This window comes from Colias eurytheme, chromosome 5, assembly GCF_061535395.1.
Source record: "Colias eurytheme isolate Ceu_HAF_F1 chromosome 5, ilColEury1 Martin Lab GWU primary, whole genome shotgun sequence".
Lineage (NCBI taxonomy): Eukaryota > Metazoa > Arthropoda > Insecta > Lepidoptera > Pieridae > Colias > Colias eurytheme.
In genome coordinates, this window is record NC_142984.1 from 598,523 (window position 1) to 617,184 (window position 18,662).

An 18,662-nucleotide genomic window follows, 5' to 3' on the forward strand; every position below is an offset into this window, starting at 1 on the left:
AGTTGTCCGCACAATATGTATTGTGGTCTTTGTCCATACACACTTTCTCCAAAGCCCTGCTTTGGTCTTGTTTGATGTATAAGCTCCTGTATATTAGTAAAAGTTAATCAAATATTTAATTCTTATTTCTTGAAATTTGGTATAGTATTCTTTGTGTGATACAAATCAAAACCAACAGTCAGGTTAGGTAGACTACAATTTACAAAACTGGCAGGGTTGCCATGCAATGGTTGGTGGTTAATGAAACACTTGACTCGACTGTAAGCTTGTATTGAACTGCTTAAACTGTAGAACAACAGGACTATATATTCTAGACGCACACATACAATAGATTACACACTACACTGTAAACTGTAGAATTAATATTAAAGACATAGTTCACTATATATTTTGTAGTCTTTGATTATTTATACAACAGACTAGAAATAAATACTATGTATGCGATTATACCTATTCTAGCCATCCATTTTCGTGTTCCTTAAAATTAAGTACATCTTAGTCAAAGGGCAACTTATTGTGCCCTTGCCCGTAATGCACTCATAATAATTTTAAGTTGAATGTTTGTCATTCTTTATGTACCAAACACAGTCACGGCCACGGCGCTCATTCCATTTTACTGGTATTAAAACAGATGAAATCCTTCATGATCCCATATCCTTCTTAGTAGCAAATGTAGAAATCCATAATCCATAAATCCATAATTGTGTCTACAATGTTTTTGTGGAGAATCGTATTTACATTTGGGATGGATTAATTCTTCTCCTCTCTTGAACAAATTTGTTATTGCGAACGTAAGCAATAAGTCTGTAATAAAACAATCTTATATTGGGTTACAAATCCAGAAACCAATCATTAAAAATCATGTTTGTAAAAATTTATGTTCAGAGAAAATATCAGTTTACCATATACTTAAAGCTTATTTTCTGCCTGTAGATTCTACATAACCATCAATCATATTTAGCACTTATTTTTAAAATATTAGTCAACAATTAAAAACGAAAACAAACAAAGCTTCTCGTTTTGGTTTTGACAGAATCTCGTAAATAAACTGAACTAAATACCAGTCATAATAATGTAGGTACTCTGTGAGTCAGCTTTGTCTAATTAAAAATCCGAGTAGGTACAAAATCAGTGTTGCCAACTTTTTTTTTCGAACCCACATATTGGAGCCTCGTGGCCCACCAGAAATCCACTTAAGTAATCGGTCTTTAAAACCACCAGAAAAAACACTAAAAAATATCCAGAGACATGTAAATATTGAATGCCCGTTGGCGAATTTTTTGCGAGTTATTTGTAAATAACATCTATTTTGAACTAAGTAATTTTTATTTTTGTTAGAATATATATGTATTTAAAGATCATCTTCAGAAGAATCTTCTTCTAGAGTTTCAGTATGTGAAGAATAAATTTCTATGAAAGAAATTTTTGTGTGGTTTCGGCATATTTAATGTAAAACCCTTTTAAGGTAAAACTATATTACTTCACAAAATTAATTAAAATACGACAAGCTAGAGGCTACCGCGCGGCCGCGGCATTACCAATACCGACTGATTGTTTATACAGATTGTTTTTGTACACAAATATAGAATGTACAATGTACATATAACCTTTTGAATCAAATCATACTTTAGATCAATAGTAATAAAGTCTATAATCAAAAATATTCAAGCAATAGACAAACAACTTTCGGGGAATTCCCGTATGTTCGTTCTGTTACCAACATGACACAAAATCATACCCTTGTTTCACATAGTTCAAGTCGTTCTTTTTGAGTATTTATGTAAATCTTTCTATTGGTTGAAACTCGTACCTTACCACTAATTGAACTCATCTAAACCACTAGGAAAATCCACCAGCCACTAAAACCAATATTTGTCCGCTAAATGGGGGAGCTAAACCACCAGATGTAGTGGAAATTTCACTGAGTTGGCAACACTGTACAAAATATTATGTTGACAGTTGACAGTTGTCAAGTGTGACGCCAAAGACTTGAAAATAAAAGGTACCTACGTGTACATATATTTACATTAGTGCCATCTAGTGGCTCTGGAAGGAAAAGAACATCAAGTCTGTGTTTAACGTGCCATCTAGTGTGTTAAAAGCAAAATACCAAGAGATATAATCGAACATGTAGTACGTTTATTCCCCACTGGCGCTTTAATTGCGTAAATTTATAGTGCATATTTTTTTGTATGGAGTGAACCGTCTGTTGTATACGTAGTATATTATTATTAGTCTGTGGTACTACTGTCACTTCGCGCAAAACATCTGATTTTTCAAACTTAAAATGTCTTTATGTATCATACATTGCACTTGTAAGATAATACATACACACACATATTAAGAAAAAACACTATTTTTAACGTTCATGATATTTTTGATGTCATTTTTGTTATTTAAACTAGTTAAAAAACAGTTTAAAAAAGTTCTGTCTTGGACGTCCGTGTGTCTGTATGTGCGGATCCTTTTTCTTGTTAACACGATAGCGACCGAAATACTTTACTAATCGAGTCTTTTTTTTTCTCTTACGCTTGAGTATGCTCAGGAATAGAACCCTTTCATTTTTCAGGGTCTGATTCGATGTGGTTTAATTGTTATTAAATAAACAAAAATAATAATTAATAAAAAAAAATTATGAGGCGTGCACTTTGGGATTTTCCAAATTATTTTTTTCTATTGGTAGAATGATAATTGCTACCATACCTACTCATATTGTTTCACAGTTTTATAAATTGGTTGTAAATAAAAAATATCAGTGAAACCTATGAAATGTATCGGCCATTACCTTTATTTTTCAGAAATTACAAACAAAAATTTCATCAAAAAACAGTATTTCACACCAGCTTGCAGTATTTTATTCCATTTACGCTTGAACGGGAAATATTATGAATGAATCGAATCAAATCGTACTTCGTGTGATTTATGAATATCAAATAAATCGAATAATTCGTATGATGAATCGTGTGTCGATACATCGACTGTATCTTTTGTTTTATAAATGATAATATTTGTTAGTCATTCGATATTCATCTATTATGTATATCAGTTATCCACTTGACGGTTTTGCCCGGATTGAAACTAAAAAACAAATGTTATTCAAAAATAATCTTAGGAAAATTTTGAAAATGAGTAGCAGTTTTTTTGAGTTTTTATCGATATTTCCAAAAATAGCTTAGGATCTCAATTGGTAGCGATTTTTTTGTTGTTATTATGATATTCATAACAAAATTTTGTTTTTGTACAAATTTATCATTTATATGTAGATTAATAAAGTGATAATGATAATCCAGTTCTCAGTTGGCACTATCATTGGTGACTTAATAATATAGGCAGTGTATTAGGTACAATCACTATTGTTTTTTTCGTATTTCAAAGTCCTCTAATTTAGGTATATGTAGGTACTTATAAAGTAGAAATGTTTAGAAATCATATTTATTTCTATCTGTACCTATCTGTTTGCAAAACCAGTTCGTTTGGGGCTTGATGGCGTTGTATATTCTTCCTGAATAGGTATTTAACTTTACTAAAGTTAGAAGAAGAATTGTCTGAGTGGTTTCTGAGTAGACATTAATTATTTCACATATGCAAGTTGGTTTCACAAGTAAAATATGTAATAGTTATTTATTTCTTGTATAAGGGTGTTTATGTGCAAGCTTAAAAATACTTTATCTTTTCTCAGTTTCCAAAACAAATCGTGAAATATATGAGATTACCTATTTATTTTATTCCTAATTAATTAATTACAACACGATTGCCGTGAAATATTTACCATATTTATGAATTTATGAATAAAACAGCGTTTTGTTATTTATATTTATTCATATCTAGTATGTTATGATGCCATTTGCATAAAAGTTTAGATAATTGCCTTGTTGTGACTGAATCTAAGTCGAGAGTGTATATTTTAAATATCAATAGTATGTTAAAGTTGTTTACACTCACCTCAGTTTTTTTTTTGTTGACGTGAAGTTTTTTTTTTGCAGCTTCTATGAACTTTTTGGCAAAAAAATAGTAAGTATGTATAATATCATATTTATCATATTCATATGATAGCAGGTATGTTTTTAATCGACCATATAATGCTTACTTAGTAACTATTTAGTACTTATCTGTGATAATACCACCAAATACCTACTTAAACATAATCTCTTATTTAAGTCTACATACTTATTAATTATTAATAATTTAATTTATAAGAGTTATTGTCTGAATGGAAAAAATAACTAATAAGCAGAGTATTTTACTATGATATAAGTAAATGGTGATCAAGTAACTTACTTTTAAATAACATCCTTGTAACCTTGTTTACTGTAATCGTAAATCGTGTTACGCGCCAACTTCAAATACTTACGTGCTATTTCTGTATTAGTTTTAATAATAATTACTTGTTAACGTCACTCGTATCCTGTGAGATGTTTCCTGTGCCTCCATGCATATTAACTAATGACGCCTAATTTGTTGAAAGATTTATTACATCATCTATATGTATAGTATAACACCGTAGTATTATATGGTCTGTGGTAACACTATAAGTTTATTATCTGATACTTCGCAAACTTCGCTTTCATAGAGCTCGTCTTAAAACCAATTTAAGTGTCTTATTTTTCTATAATAATAAAACTAAATAACCAAATAAATAATGAAGGTAGAAATCATTAGTTTTAGGGGTTAATTTTTCAAAATGTCAATTGACTCTACTTCAAATCAGTTGAGTAGGTAACCTTGAAATTTGAATAACATGTTAATATTAGTTTTGTTGAAAAGTTTAGAAGCTATTAGTAGGTATGTAGATAAGGAATTAAACAAACTATTAGGCTGGATTCGAAAATATTACTATTGTATCATCAATTACGAATTCAAATATTTGGCTTATGTTTTTCGGTAGAAGCCATTTCGGATAGTAATTTTCTTATGCCCGTTTTCACCAACGACCCCTAAAATTTAGGTGTCACCTAAGTCAATTTAAGGGATACCTAACGTAAAATTTGCTTTCACCGACAGATTAAAGTGTCACCTAAATTTAGGGGGTGAATATTCGACCCCCTAATTATTTAGAATGTTTTTTTTGGTAGGTAAAGATTCTGCATAACAACTTGTAACATCGGACTTTGTGAATGAAATATGTAATAGAGTTGAATAAATAAGTATTTTTACGATAATTTTAATTTTTACTATTCATGTAACTGTTTTTAACTGTTAAACTTAAAAATTGCAATTTTAAAAGTTTCTTTAAATGAATACATGAGTATTTTTGTAGATATGTATATAAATAATAACGATGTAGGGGCTTGTTATGTGCGGGTGTAATAAAAGATGTAATAACTACGCAAAGGTTATATTTCGTTAACTACATATATATATTCGTATGTAATTAATATTCGACCTAATGCGACCAACCCGCGTCCCGACAAGCCCTTAACTGTTCATGCATAGCGCACGAACTGTTTATATACGAGTTACCGTGTGAACCTATGGTGGGAACTTTCTTAGTAGGTACTACACTTGAAATATTTCGGTAACTCGTAAATTGGCTTGTCGTCGCTACATCATTCCCCCCTTAAAATAAAAAGGGTATACAAGTAAAAAAATCTTACAATAAAATTAAACAATAAACAAAGGGGTATATATAAAGTGTCGCTATATAAGGTTACAAAATGTTTACAATATAAAGTATAAAAAATGTTCACAATATAAATCAATCATAACGTATACAAGTGGTTCAAAGTTAACACCTAATTTCGTTAAACTATTTATGTTATTATAAAAACTTGGTTGGGTCTTCTAAGTGGCGTGCGATAATTGTTACACGTCATCTAACACTTAGTAACATTAACATTTCAAATCCCAATACGTTCTTTACACTTGTATCGTTTAATATTACAAAGGCTACTACTAAACACTCAAAAGCCATAAATCAAAAGTGCTTAAATTTCTAAGTAGTAAACATTTCAATCAAAACTCAACACAAACATAAATTTGAAATACCATACTTAAAACGTTAAACAATGAACTCGTTTCAAAATTACTTAAGTTCTATTATTTATTAAATACGATGTGTTGATTAGTAAGTATTTATTATACATTTCTAAGAAGACTTAATAATACTTATAATCATCGTAATTCTAATAAATATAAAATAGTTGAAAAAATTAAATACAATACTATTACCTAAATCGTACTGGTAATCGTATAGCTCTTCCACTACGCGTGGTATGTGTATTAGGCAATTCGCTACTTGGAATTTGTAACGGAACCTCAGTATCTGCCCCAGATGTCGTATCACTATCATCATTCAAATAATATGCAGGTTTTAGACGGTCTACAGATATACTAACTTTCCTGCCAGTCATTTGAATATAAAATACCTTTTCCTCAACACACGATAAGGACCGTCGTATGTTGGTTGTAAAGGCTTACGTACTGCGTCGTTTCTTACAAAAACATAATCGCACTTTTGCAAATCGGGGTGAATAAATATGTTCCGTCTTTCATTCTGCCTAATAGCTACTGACTGATATTTCCTAATAGAGTCTCGTAATTTACTTACATACTCAAGACTGCTATCTATTTCAAAACTCGATTTTTTATCGTAATCATCACCTGGTAATCGTAAAGTTGTTCCGTACGTTATTTCTGCTGCGCTTATGCCGGTATCATTTCTTACTGCTGTTCTAAGTCCTAGCAACACAGTTGGTAATTCCGTAACCCAAGAAGATGATATATTGCATAAGCGAGCCGTTAATGCCGCTTTAAGCGACCTATGCCAACGCTCTACCGCCCCGTTACTCTGTGGGTGGTAAGGTGTCGTACGCAACTTATTAATACCTAATAACTTCATTAGTGTAGCAAATAATTGACTTTCGAATTGGCGTCCTTGATCGCTTATTAGCTTTTTCGGACAACCGAAACGAGAGATCCATCCTTCATATATTACACGCGAAATCGTTTCAGCAGTTATATCTCTCGTAGGAAAACATTCTGGCCATCGCGTCCCCCTATCACTATGGTTAGGCAATACGTCCTAAAACCTTCGGGTGAAGTGGGTAAAGGTCCAATTAAATCAACATGAATATGTTCAAACCTATCGCACTGCAGAAACGATCCTAAACCTGACATTGTATGTCGATTAACCTTCGATCGTTGACATTCAATGCATGTTTTAACTTTTAACCCATTGGCCAACGTGACGAATCATATTTGGCCAATAAAAACGATTTTGAATCAATTTGCGTGTAGTCCTTATTCCGGGATGACATAAATTATGTACACTATCAAAGGCAATACGTCGAAATTTATCAGTCAAGTAGGGTCTAATTTTATCATTATCTAAATTACAATAAATAAATGTACCACTTTCAGGTAACATTATTTTCTTTAACCTATTATTAGCGTCTTTCAAATTAGATAATTGTAACATATAAGAATCTTGTTGTTGATCCTTAGCAAGTTCTGCATAATCTATTACAGTGGGACAACTTATTGTTGCGACTCGTGATAACGAATCTGCAATGACATTATCTTGCCCACTTACGTGCCTCAAATCCGTTGTGAACTCACTAATGAATATCAAGTGTCGTGTACGTCTGGGTAACTCTTTCTCGCTATTTACTTTAGAAAATGCATAAATTAACGGTTTGTGATCCGTATACACCGTTAACTGTCGTCCTTCGACCATATTCCGAAAATGACGAATAGCTAAGTAAATTGCTAATAACTCCCTATCATACGTACTATACTTGCGTTCAGTCTTAGATAGATTCTTAGAAAAATAACCTACATGAGTATCCGATGCGTCCGTCAAAAGTGCGAGCGATGCATCGGCCTTAGGGTGCTAAAAAAATCTGCACTTTATAAACAAAAATATAAGTTGAGTTACCTTGGCGATAATAAATAACCATTTATACGGTCGCCGTAAACTAAGATCTAAAGTCATTAACTTAGTACCAAATGTCTTAATTACACTAAACTACACTTTATAATCACTACACAGTACACTCACTCGCGGATTGGTTATTTTTCGACACTGGTAAAATTATTAAAAGTCGGCTCTCCTGCTGCTTCTGCCACGCACAAGGTTGACGATAGTACAATCTGGCGATATGCTTAAAGCAGTAATGAAAAAACATAGCCAATTGGGATTTTTCTGTTTTGATATCCCTGCACGATCGCGACTTCGGGATGCGGAGCGATGCGCGCGATTCCCATACCTTCGACCACTAAACGATCTGCCTCTCGAGCCTGCACATTCCAGCTGGTTTACCCGCTGCTTTAATTGTGCTAACTGCTCGAGAAGGTTTAACTGTACCGACGAAACTGCTCTAACTGGAACTGCCGGATTCATTTTGAATTAAATTTTTATTTAATCAATAAATTAAATAATCACACAAACGAAATCTATGCAATTCACTATAATAATGTTCACTTTTCGTCGGGGGTCACCAATGTAGGGGCTTGTTATGTGCGGGTGTAATAAAAGATGTAATAACTACGCAAAGGTTATATTTCGTTAACTACATATATATATTCGTATGTAATTAATATTCGACCTAATGCGACCAACCCGCGTCCCGACAAGCCCTTAACTGTTCATGCATAGCGCACGAACTGTTTATATACGAGTTACCGTGTGAACCTATGGTGGGAACTTTCTTAGTAGGTACTACACTTGAAATATTTCGGTAACTCGTAAATTGGCTTGTCGTCGCTACAACGATATTGTTTCTGCGACATTATCCATCCTTACCTACTAAAACCTTGCATTCCTAAAACACGTTTTATATTATGCAGTTGTTAACATACTTGAATATTTTATTGCAAAAATGGAAATGGGCGGAGTCTCATGATACACGTAAATAACGAGATTTACCTATATGCTTATTTATTTAATTATACATTAGATGTATGGAATGATCCAGCCCCTTTTAACCGACTTTAATAATTGAGGACATCGATTAAAGTATTACCTATGTACTTTCAGGTAAATACTACGTATATATGATAGGTAATTTTTAAGAAAACACCACGCATTTTTCTAGTATTTTTCTATTTGACTCCTATACAAAAATAATAAAGTTGGTTCTAGTTCTTTTTCTATTTTTTTTGGATATAAGTATAGATAAGTAATACCTATCTGTCCCCTAAAAATTTTGCGTGATGGGATCATCAGAATGTAAAGGTTCAATAAGTTTAATATGTCCAAGTTTTTTCCTATTTCATTAGGTACCTACATATTATCATCGGACTTCTTTGGAATGCACTTTTCATTGTTGATTACAAGATGCAACAATACGGAAATTTTAAAAATCAAATTTAACTTTTATTCCACATCTTTATTGTCCATCATCACTACATAGTATAATAAAACAAAGTCGCTTTCTCTGTCCCTATGTCCCTATATGTACCTATGCTTAAATCTTTAAAAGTACGCAACGGATTTTGATGCGGTTTTTTTAATAGATAGGGTGATTCAAGAGGAAGGTTTTATTATATAATTTATTATGGTTTAGACAAAGTGGGCGAAGCCGCGGGCGGAAAGCTAGTGAATAATAAATTGTTGATCTGTTTTACTTGTAGATGATGTCAACGAAATACTTACCTATCATATAAATCAAAGATTTTAATCTTAATAGGTAAACTTATTCTATTCAAAATTCAGTAATTTAAAAACCCATTAATAAAATCAATATTAATAATTATAATCAACACTGATCTTTTTGCTATTAATTTTTCTTCTGACAATCTTAACTAGTTTTATATATTGTTTACCGCATACTAACAGGTTTAATAATCGACTAAATTATTAAATACTTAGATATTCTGCCATGCAAGCTGCAAAAAACATGAATAGATGGTCGTTGTGGGCCACAAGTTCAAAATAAAATAAAATAATTTGGAAAATCCAAAAGTGCACGCCTCATAATTTTTTTAAATAAATATTTTTAATTATTATTTTTGTTTATTTAATAACAATTAAACCACATCGAATCAGACCCTGAAAAATGAAAGGGTTCTATTCCTGAGCATACTCAAGCGTAAGAGAAAAAAAAAGACTCGATTAGTAAAGTATTTCGGTCGCTATCGTGTTAACAAGAAAAAGGATCCGCACATACAGACACACGGACGTCCAAGACAGAACTTTTTTAAACTGTTTTTTAACTAGTTTAAATAACAAAAATGACATCAAAAATATCATGAACGTTAAAAATAGTGTTTTTTCTTAATATGTGTGTGTATGTATTATCTTACAAGTGCAATGTATGATACATAAAGACATTTTAAGTTTGAAAAATCAGATGTTTTGCGCGAAGCGACAGTAGTACCACAGACTAATAATAATATACTAGTAGTACCCACCTCAACGCTTCGCTTATGAGGCGTGCAATTAATCACCACTATAAACAAGTTAGTAGTTACTTAGAAAAATTAATTAACAGCTTATAATACAGACTGCTAATAATATCAATCAATCAGCCGTGAAAATACAAAGGAGTTGGACAAAACAACTGTTTACGTCTGACGCCACTACTTGAAGATACTTTGACGAAAATCACTCGCAAGTATAAAAGTGTGCATGGAATTATCGCACTTATTGTTAGACAGATATTATCTATTTTGCAGTGTAAGGATTGATTCGTATCTGTAGTAGGTTGCGTAGTGTTCAGCGCAAGACAGCGCCATAGCGACGAGCCGTTTGGCGCCAAAATCGGTCGCCATGTTGTCACATTCATATGATGTCACACAATAAAATAATTCGCCTCCGACTGTTTAATTTGTAATGCGCATATTAAAAATGTATACTTGAATTAAATGTTTTTTATCTGTTTATTTTGGGGTATTATAAAACTGAGATATACCTATTATATTACCTGATATGTGAACGTACAAGCTACTTACTTAAGTATTTTGTGATCTTAGTTTGTGATGGTTTAAAAAAGTCATCTTATTATTTTTTATGGTCTTAAATGAAGTCTGCAACGAGTTTTTTTATTAAAAGTACAGTAACAACTTTTTATTACCTAAAAGCAGACTGTTGTTAAAAACCTTAAATAATTTAAATTTTAAACCCATAAAAAGTCTCTACATCAGTTAGTATAATTAATAACACGCTCTATGATAATGAAGAAAACTAGTATAGTATTAAGTATTATTATTATTATTATTTATTGAAATTATTCTTACAAATTATTACAATAACTTAAGTCTAAGTCCCACAAAACTGCACATGCAGTTTGTCTGTGGGAATATTATCTGTGATTAAACTTATAATAATTACTGTTACAAATGAACAATAGTTTTTTATTAACATTTATCCATAACTTTTTTTACAACGTCCGTCGCCAGGCATCCCGCATAATTCCCCCAAGACAAAGAAATCGGAATCAATATGAGTTGCTCCCTAATTTATATAAAAGTGCCCGACTATGCATTGCTAACATTCAAAACATTTGGACAACTGTGCGTGGCCACGAAACAGAGATAAATAATTATTTTAAAGATACAGATTACTCAGGCAGTTAGGGTTACATGTTTTAATTAATATCTACGGATTGTACTTACAATAAAAGGCAGTATATGGTTTTAAATCCATCGTTTTATTTTCTGGTTATAAATTTCTAAAAGCGTTAGGTCAAGGTAAGATCGCTAATACTTTGCATATAGATAAACTTCCTCTCTCATCTCATACATAACGACGACCCGGACCCAAAAATCAAGGCATTATTCGTTATTTTCATATAACAATGCAGTTTTATTGAATATATTTTTCATCGCATTAAGTACAGTACAACGCAGGTGAAAAACTGACCCAGAGATATCTAAAAAATATAAGGTACAGAAAAATGATTTATATTCTTATACACGCAATTCAACACGCAAAAATAATATCTTAATTTATTTCAACTCGCTAGTTTAGTGGAGGCCAGTGTTGCCGCAGGGACGACGCCGCGGCGACGGATCATGCTGATGCCACCGTGTTTACACATTCATAATATAACGGATATATTGTGATTCATTCAGTTTGTATTATCGGTAAACGTATAATTTGGTATGTAAGTATGTCTTTCAGGTATTTGGTTGAAAGTTGGTTGAGTTTTAACATAGGATAGGAGACGAGGTATGTGTATAGGAATTGATTGAGGTTTGAAACGAGATGTGTGCAGATGCCTAATTGATGATGCAATGCTAGTACCTACCTAATTTACATATATTTTCTTGTTTTATATAATAAATCAGATTCGCTACAATAAATAATTAAAAATGATTAAAAATGACAAGAAACAGGCAGTTTTAATTTATGTACATCTAACTCGTCCAAATCCCGTACGTATTTCTTTTTCAAAGTTTTATTGAAGATCAACAAAATGTTTCTGTTTAAACTTTAAATCAAGTAAAAAAGTACAATCAAAAGTAACAAGTAGGTACTTTGAGTAGTTATCATATATTTTGGTAAATTATACAGGAGTCTTACAAACTACAAAATAATTGACCAAAATTACCAGCAGACGTCAAACAAAAAAAAATAAACAAAATATAGATAATAAATAAAAAAGCGACACGTGTTTATGAAGGGTGCAACGCGCCAGGCCGCCGGGAGCCGGTCCGTGGGCGTAACAATACAGATAAACAAAACTTCACTTGTATCTATTAGCTGGAAAAATATAGACTAATTTAGAACTTTTTAAGAAGCTGTGATGGTTCTAGGTCATACTACACATGTAGTGTGACCTAGCCTACATGTGTAGTAGGTAGGTGGGCCCTTTAGGGTCTCGTTAGAATTATATCCAAGTATTTTTAAGCTATTGCATAGCTTCTATCGCGGGCCTTGAGCGCGGGGACCGAATCCAGAAATTCCGTAACGAAAAAACCTCACGCTCCCCACTCCGACGGGCACGGCGGAGGTGTGGCTTGAAGGCATGCTATGCAATAGCTTTACCGCGGCAGTCCCCGAATGCCACACGTCTTTTTTTTACAAAACATACCTAATATTATCTATTTCAAAAAAAAATTGATAATGTAGCGATCGTTTTTGCTTCTTTGAGGAAAACAAACATAGGCAGTCGAATCCAAAGGTTTGAAAACATCTTAGGGTAGCCCTGTTATTTTTTGTAATAAAATTAGCCTGTTAATAACTGTGACATAAGCTAACTACCAAGTTGCCTCAAAATCGACACAGCTGCTTCAGACATTTTTACAAGTGGTAGTATTTTTTTAATAATTCTTATATCGTCATATAAAAAACAATGTAAATATTTATGATAGATACGAAAAAGGCGTAAGTACATAAAACCTTTTCGGTCAACCCAAACAGACAATATAATTTTATTTTTCGTTTTGGTACTAGGCGCCAATAAAATATACTAGGCGTCTATTGGTCGTAGGTGCGTTGGCGCCAAAAGTCATTTGGAATGACCCATAACCTTATCTACCACTATTTTTAACTATAATCAACATAGTTTTATGAATGAGTCGCCTTATATGATGCTATTGTATCAGAGGTAATAAAAAATATATGTGTATTATACCTCGAATATATTTTTGTAAATTTATCAATTTAAGTATTGCTATAATGTATTTTATTGGGGGGATTATGTAGTTTTTGTTGTTATAACAATTTATTAAAAATATTCGCACATAGCGCCATCTAGTCGCGAGCGGAATAATCTTTTAAAATACGAATTATTTGCTAAAGATAGACGATTGACATTTTTTGCATACTGAATATAAATGGGCAATGTGTTATGATGTGCGGTGACTTGTACTCATGCAATAGATAGCAAAAAGAAGTAGATGAGGAAATATACAGTGGAAAGATTTTGAAATCTGACTCTATGTAAAACTGCATTTTTTTAAATTGTTCTTAAAACACTTCTCATTCAATTTTACTTTAGAATTATGGTACTGCCTATAGCCGAAATAAAGGCTCATTTTATTATGTTTTATAGCGAAGTTAAAACCAACAGGAAACATATTTTTTCTCACAATAACTGAATTCCATAATATAGGTAGAGTCTAGAGGTAAGAGGCTAGAGCCATGTAAATAAAGTAAATTAATTAATGCCAATATACGTACATCGTATAGTGATAACAGACGTCACTATGTTAATTTCTTTGCGGAACTTCTTTGTTAAGCGATTCAATTATCATCTTATTGTAGTCTGAGTACAGTTTTATAGTATTGCAGTTGTAGATACTTAGGCCGAAAATATAGCTTTTATAAAAAGAACTGATCTGTATCTATTTCATTTTGTTCTACAAGATTTTTTCTATATTTGCATGTCATAGCCTAAGATATGACCTTAGATTTTACCCAATTTTACCCTTTAGGAACTACCTACTATAGGTACTTAATTTAAAATTCTCGTTACATAGACACTTTTATATTCTAAAGGAAACTTTTTTTTGACTTTTAACTAGATAAAAACATAGTTACATCATGAAGTATGAAGTCCACAGGCACCTCAGAGTGGGATAAGACGGCGCCTAGTGTCGGTGCCGGCAAGGCGCCGCAAGAGGCGAGCGGCGCCCTGCCGTCCGCGTGGACGGAAATAAGCGATAGACGTTCATATGTTATTATTTGTTATATTGTGCATTGTGTATTGATAAAATGTGTGTAAAATGTAATAGAAAATATTATATAGGGACAAAATAATATAATGATAGGAATGGAGTAGGTGTAGGTGTTTTTTTGGAAACGTTTGTTGAAGTAACTTAATCTTACACGTAATTATAGTACCTAATTACAGTAATTAGAAAGATATGTTTTTCATGAACGTTAATAGGTAGTGGATGTCAATTTCATGAGTTAGAGATTGTTGAATAATTTAAATTACGCTGAAATTTATTCAAATAGGTAGGTATTATTTCTTAAAAAATCTTTAGGCGATAAAAATTTTAACGCATCAACCGTTGCAGTTTTTTTACTTCGGTAAGTACCTACTTACCTTATTATATTTATTTTCTATACCTACTTACTTATTTAGCGTTTTCCGCTCTACATCATTAAATAATCAAAATTATCTACAGCAGACAAAACATAATTATTTTGCACAAGCATTGAAACAATAGATCGCTGTCTCCCGTCCCTTGCCCCACACCCCCGAGGACCCCACTAATGATTGCCCATGATTTATTCGAGAGCTCATTTTTATTGCCGCCCGATTTCTGGCGTCGAGATGACAGCAAGGTGTTTGTTTGCCGACATGTTTCGAGACAAGTTCGTTATAGAAACAATACAAGCTTCATACAAGTTTGTCACATAAGGGTAAGTAAACTTATACCCACGTACATGCTTATATGGTTACTAGCTTCCGCCCGCATGGTGTTTTGATAAAAGGTAGCCTATGTTCTTTCTCATGGTCTTAAGATTGTCTGTGCCAAATTTCATCAAAAGCGGTTGAGAGGTTTAAGCTGTAAAGCGTAACAGACAGACAGAGTAACTTTCGCATTTATAATATTAGTGGGGATTGTGTATTTACAAGATTCGCTCATTTGAATGTTCACCTATTGTTATCGTTTATTTTTGTGTATCTATTTAAAAGTTATATGGGCTTCTACGTAGGGGAGACCGAGGGGTTTTGAAACAAAGGTGAGTTGAAACAGTCCCGATTTCTTGGAACCTAAAACTGTTAGCGATCTGGCAACGTCTTTTTTAACCAACTCCCTCCACCAGCTATCGCGTCAGTTCACGCCGGTGGCGTCATTTGTGCAGTTGTGTAGTTCTGAATGACATGTGCCGAAAATCGCAAAAAGTAAGTATTTCATGATTTTTTACGATGCTCGTACTTTAATATTGGTTTTGTTTTTTGGGTTGAGTTATATATGTTTTAAAAACTTATTATCTATAGATTCTTGAAATATACTTGGTAAATTTGATTTCTGGGTATTTACTGCTTTATCGTGATTTGAGTAAAAATTGGGAGGTTTTTTCTCACCGAGGTGATTTGAAACAGACTGTTTCAACTCTCCTTGTTTTCAATTTAATATCTGATTATAGCTAAAAAGTACGAAGATTATAGGATTTGATTATTGATTTAATGTGTTTATTTGTTTAAACATGCCTATTGGAGGAACTAAAGCAAGAAAAAGATCAAAACCAGGCTGTAAAACTAAAAAGGTTAAGGTTGTCAAGAAAAATAGGAATCCTGCTGCATTTGCTGTATGGAATCACATTCAAATAACAGATCCAAAGAAAAGTGGGCTCAATGTCTGAAATGCCAATTGTGGGCTCGGGCTCATGAAGCTTGTGCTGGTGGAGAACTTTGTTTTTGAAATTTTTTAAATTATTGTTACTTAAATAGTTTATAGTAGGTACTGATTGTAATACTTAAAAAACGACTGATTATTAACTATTTTATGTCAAAGATTTAGTTTTATAAAAATGTAAAATATTTTGTTGATTTGACTGATTATAATTGATGTTACGCATGTTAATTTTTATTAATTTAAGTGTTTTTTATTTGTATTATACCTACTTGACTGATATGTCATTAAAATATTACTTATAAAGGTCGTTGATCACTTGAAAATATAAGTTTTAATTAAAACCTTTGAATCAAATCAACATTTTTATTTTGCAGCTCCTCTTACTCCCCAGAATCATAATGTTTCAACTCTCCTCGACCTCTGTTTCATCTTACCTCGGTATGAGGGGAATTGAAACAAGTTGACTTGTTGCGATTAAGTCAATTTTTCACCATCATTTTTAACGCTTACCGTTTATTTATGCTAACCATTCGCAAGTGTATAGAATAACCTATCGATTGGTATCAGTACTATAAGATTTCTGATAATAGTATGAGTTATATTAAACAAAACGTGAAAATTGTTTCAACTCCCCTCGGTCTCCCCTATATGTTTTTATGGTATTACCTACTAATAAGTTTTATGAGATTCGTTCATTCAAGTGTTCACTGTTATTGTTTATTTTTGTAGTCTTTGTAGATGTATTCAAGTTTACGGAATTGTAGAGTAATATTTACCTCTATATATATATCAGTAGATATCGGAAGCAATACCTATCGTAATATCGTAGTTCTATGATCAGAAATACTGTGCAACTTTACCGTATAGTTTCCCTGCCAAAATAAAATATGTATATCTATACTTATAAGTATTATAAAGAGGAAAGGTTTGTATGTATGTATGTATGTATGGTTTTCACGCATAAACTACTGGACCGATTTTGATGAAATTTGGCACAGACAATCCTTAGACCCTGAGAAAGAACATAGGCTACCTTTTATTGCGAAATATATACCACGGGCGAAGCCGGAGCGGACCGCTAGTGCGATATAAAAAAATGTCTATCTATCATTCATATTATAAAGCTGGAGAGTTTGTTTGTTTGAACGCGCTAATCTCAGGAACTACTGGTCCGATTAGAAAAATTATTTCGGTGTTAGATAGCTCATTTATCGAGGAAGGCTACATACAGGCTATATCATCACGCTAAGACAAACAGGAGCGTAGTAATGCGGGTGAAACCGCGGAGCACAGCTAGTTGAATATATTTTTCAGTTTATCAATGTTACCATATAACCTAAAGCTTCTAAAGGTCGAAGGCGACCTATTCAAAGTGTTCGAGCTCTATCTCTATGTTCGTCCGATATAAACGGTGAATACGAGCTTTCGTTTACACTAAAGGACTAAGCTAAAAGTTCACCAAGAATACTTTTGTTCTAGCTCTGGCTCAGTGTTCGTTTGATGTAAATCCACCCTAACAGGTACCTAGGTACAATGCGAATTTTTCAATAACTTCTAAATGCCTGCACTGATGCGTATTTCCAAACTATACATAGCCAGAACGCAACCATAGGAAACTGCTCGTGTATACTTTGTAATGCTGTTTTTAAGTTTGTTATTACAATATATACACGAATTTTGCGTACTGTTCGTGTATACATTGTAACGCGGATGCTTGCTTCTTCTTTCCAAACTATACACGATCAGTACGCAAAATATGTATAACTAAATATAGCTAACACCACTTACGCTTGAGCGAAATAATAAATATATATAGGCAATCAAAGACTTGTACAGCTATATCTATCTACTTTTATTCTTCTTGATTGATTCAGTAAAATATGGAATAAAAATATTATTAGGTAAGCTTAGAAAAATAAATAGGTAACAGATATAAGGGTTACCTATGGGTTAGGTTAGGTTCGTGTTTTTTTTAACTACACAAAAATAGGAGCCCCGCGAAGCGGGGCTCCGTCGCCTCGCAACCGTCTTCTTCTGGACTTATTAGATTCTTACATTGTAGCACTATTGTCAATTGTAAGTCGTGCAGTATAGTTGGGAACGAAGACACAAGCATCCTCGATACAAAAAATATACGATCAGTACGCAACATTATATACACAATACACATGCATTTTAATAATAGATTTCAAAACAGCAATACAATAATATAAACGCGAGCAATGGAGAGACGCCGCGCTTACTCCGAAACATACACGATTAGTCCGCATGCGTACTGGCGCTGTATGTTTTGGAGCGCTATTCTTACTTACTTCACTACAAAGTATACGCGAGTATTTGCAAGTATTTGCGTACTGCTGTTGTATAGATTGGAAGAACTTTGTAAAAAAGTTATTTCCAAACTATACGTGATTAGTTTCACACCGTTGCGTACTGGCCTTGTATAGTTTGGAAAGACGCTG

At 32.8% G+C, this 18,662-nt stretch overlaps 1 long non-coding RNA gene across 1 annotated transcript; it reads right to left on the bottom strand.

Moving 5' to 3' along the window:
• Positions 1-254: 254 nt before the first annotated feature.
• LOC149908231 (uncharacterized) lies at positions 255-1,176 on the bottom strand. The gene is made up of 2 exons (XR_016456740.1): positions 1,083-1,176; positions 255-804 (listed from the first exon to the last, which is right to left on the bottom strand). It is a non-coding gene; the product is annotated as an uncharacterized LOC149908231 (long non-coding RNA).
• Positions 1,177-18,662: the final 17,486 nt, after the last annotated feature.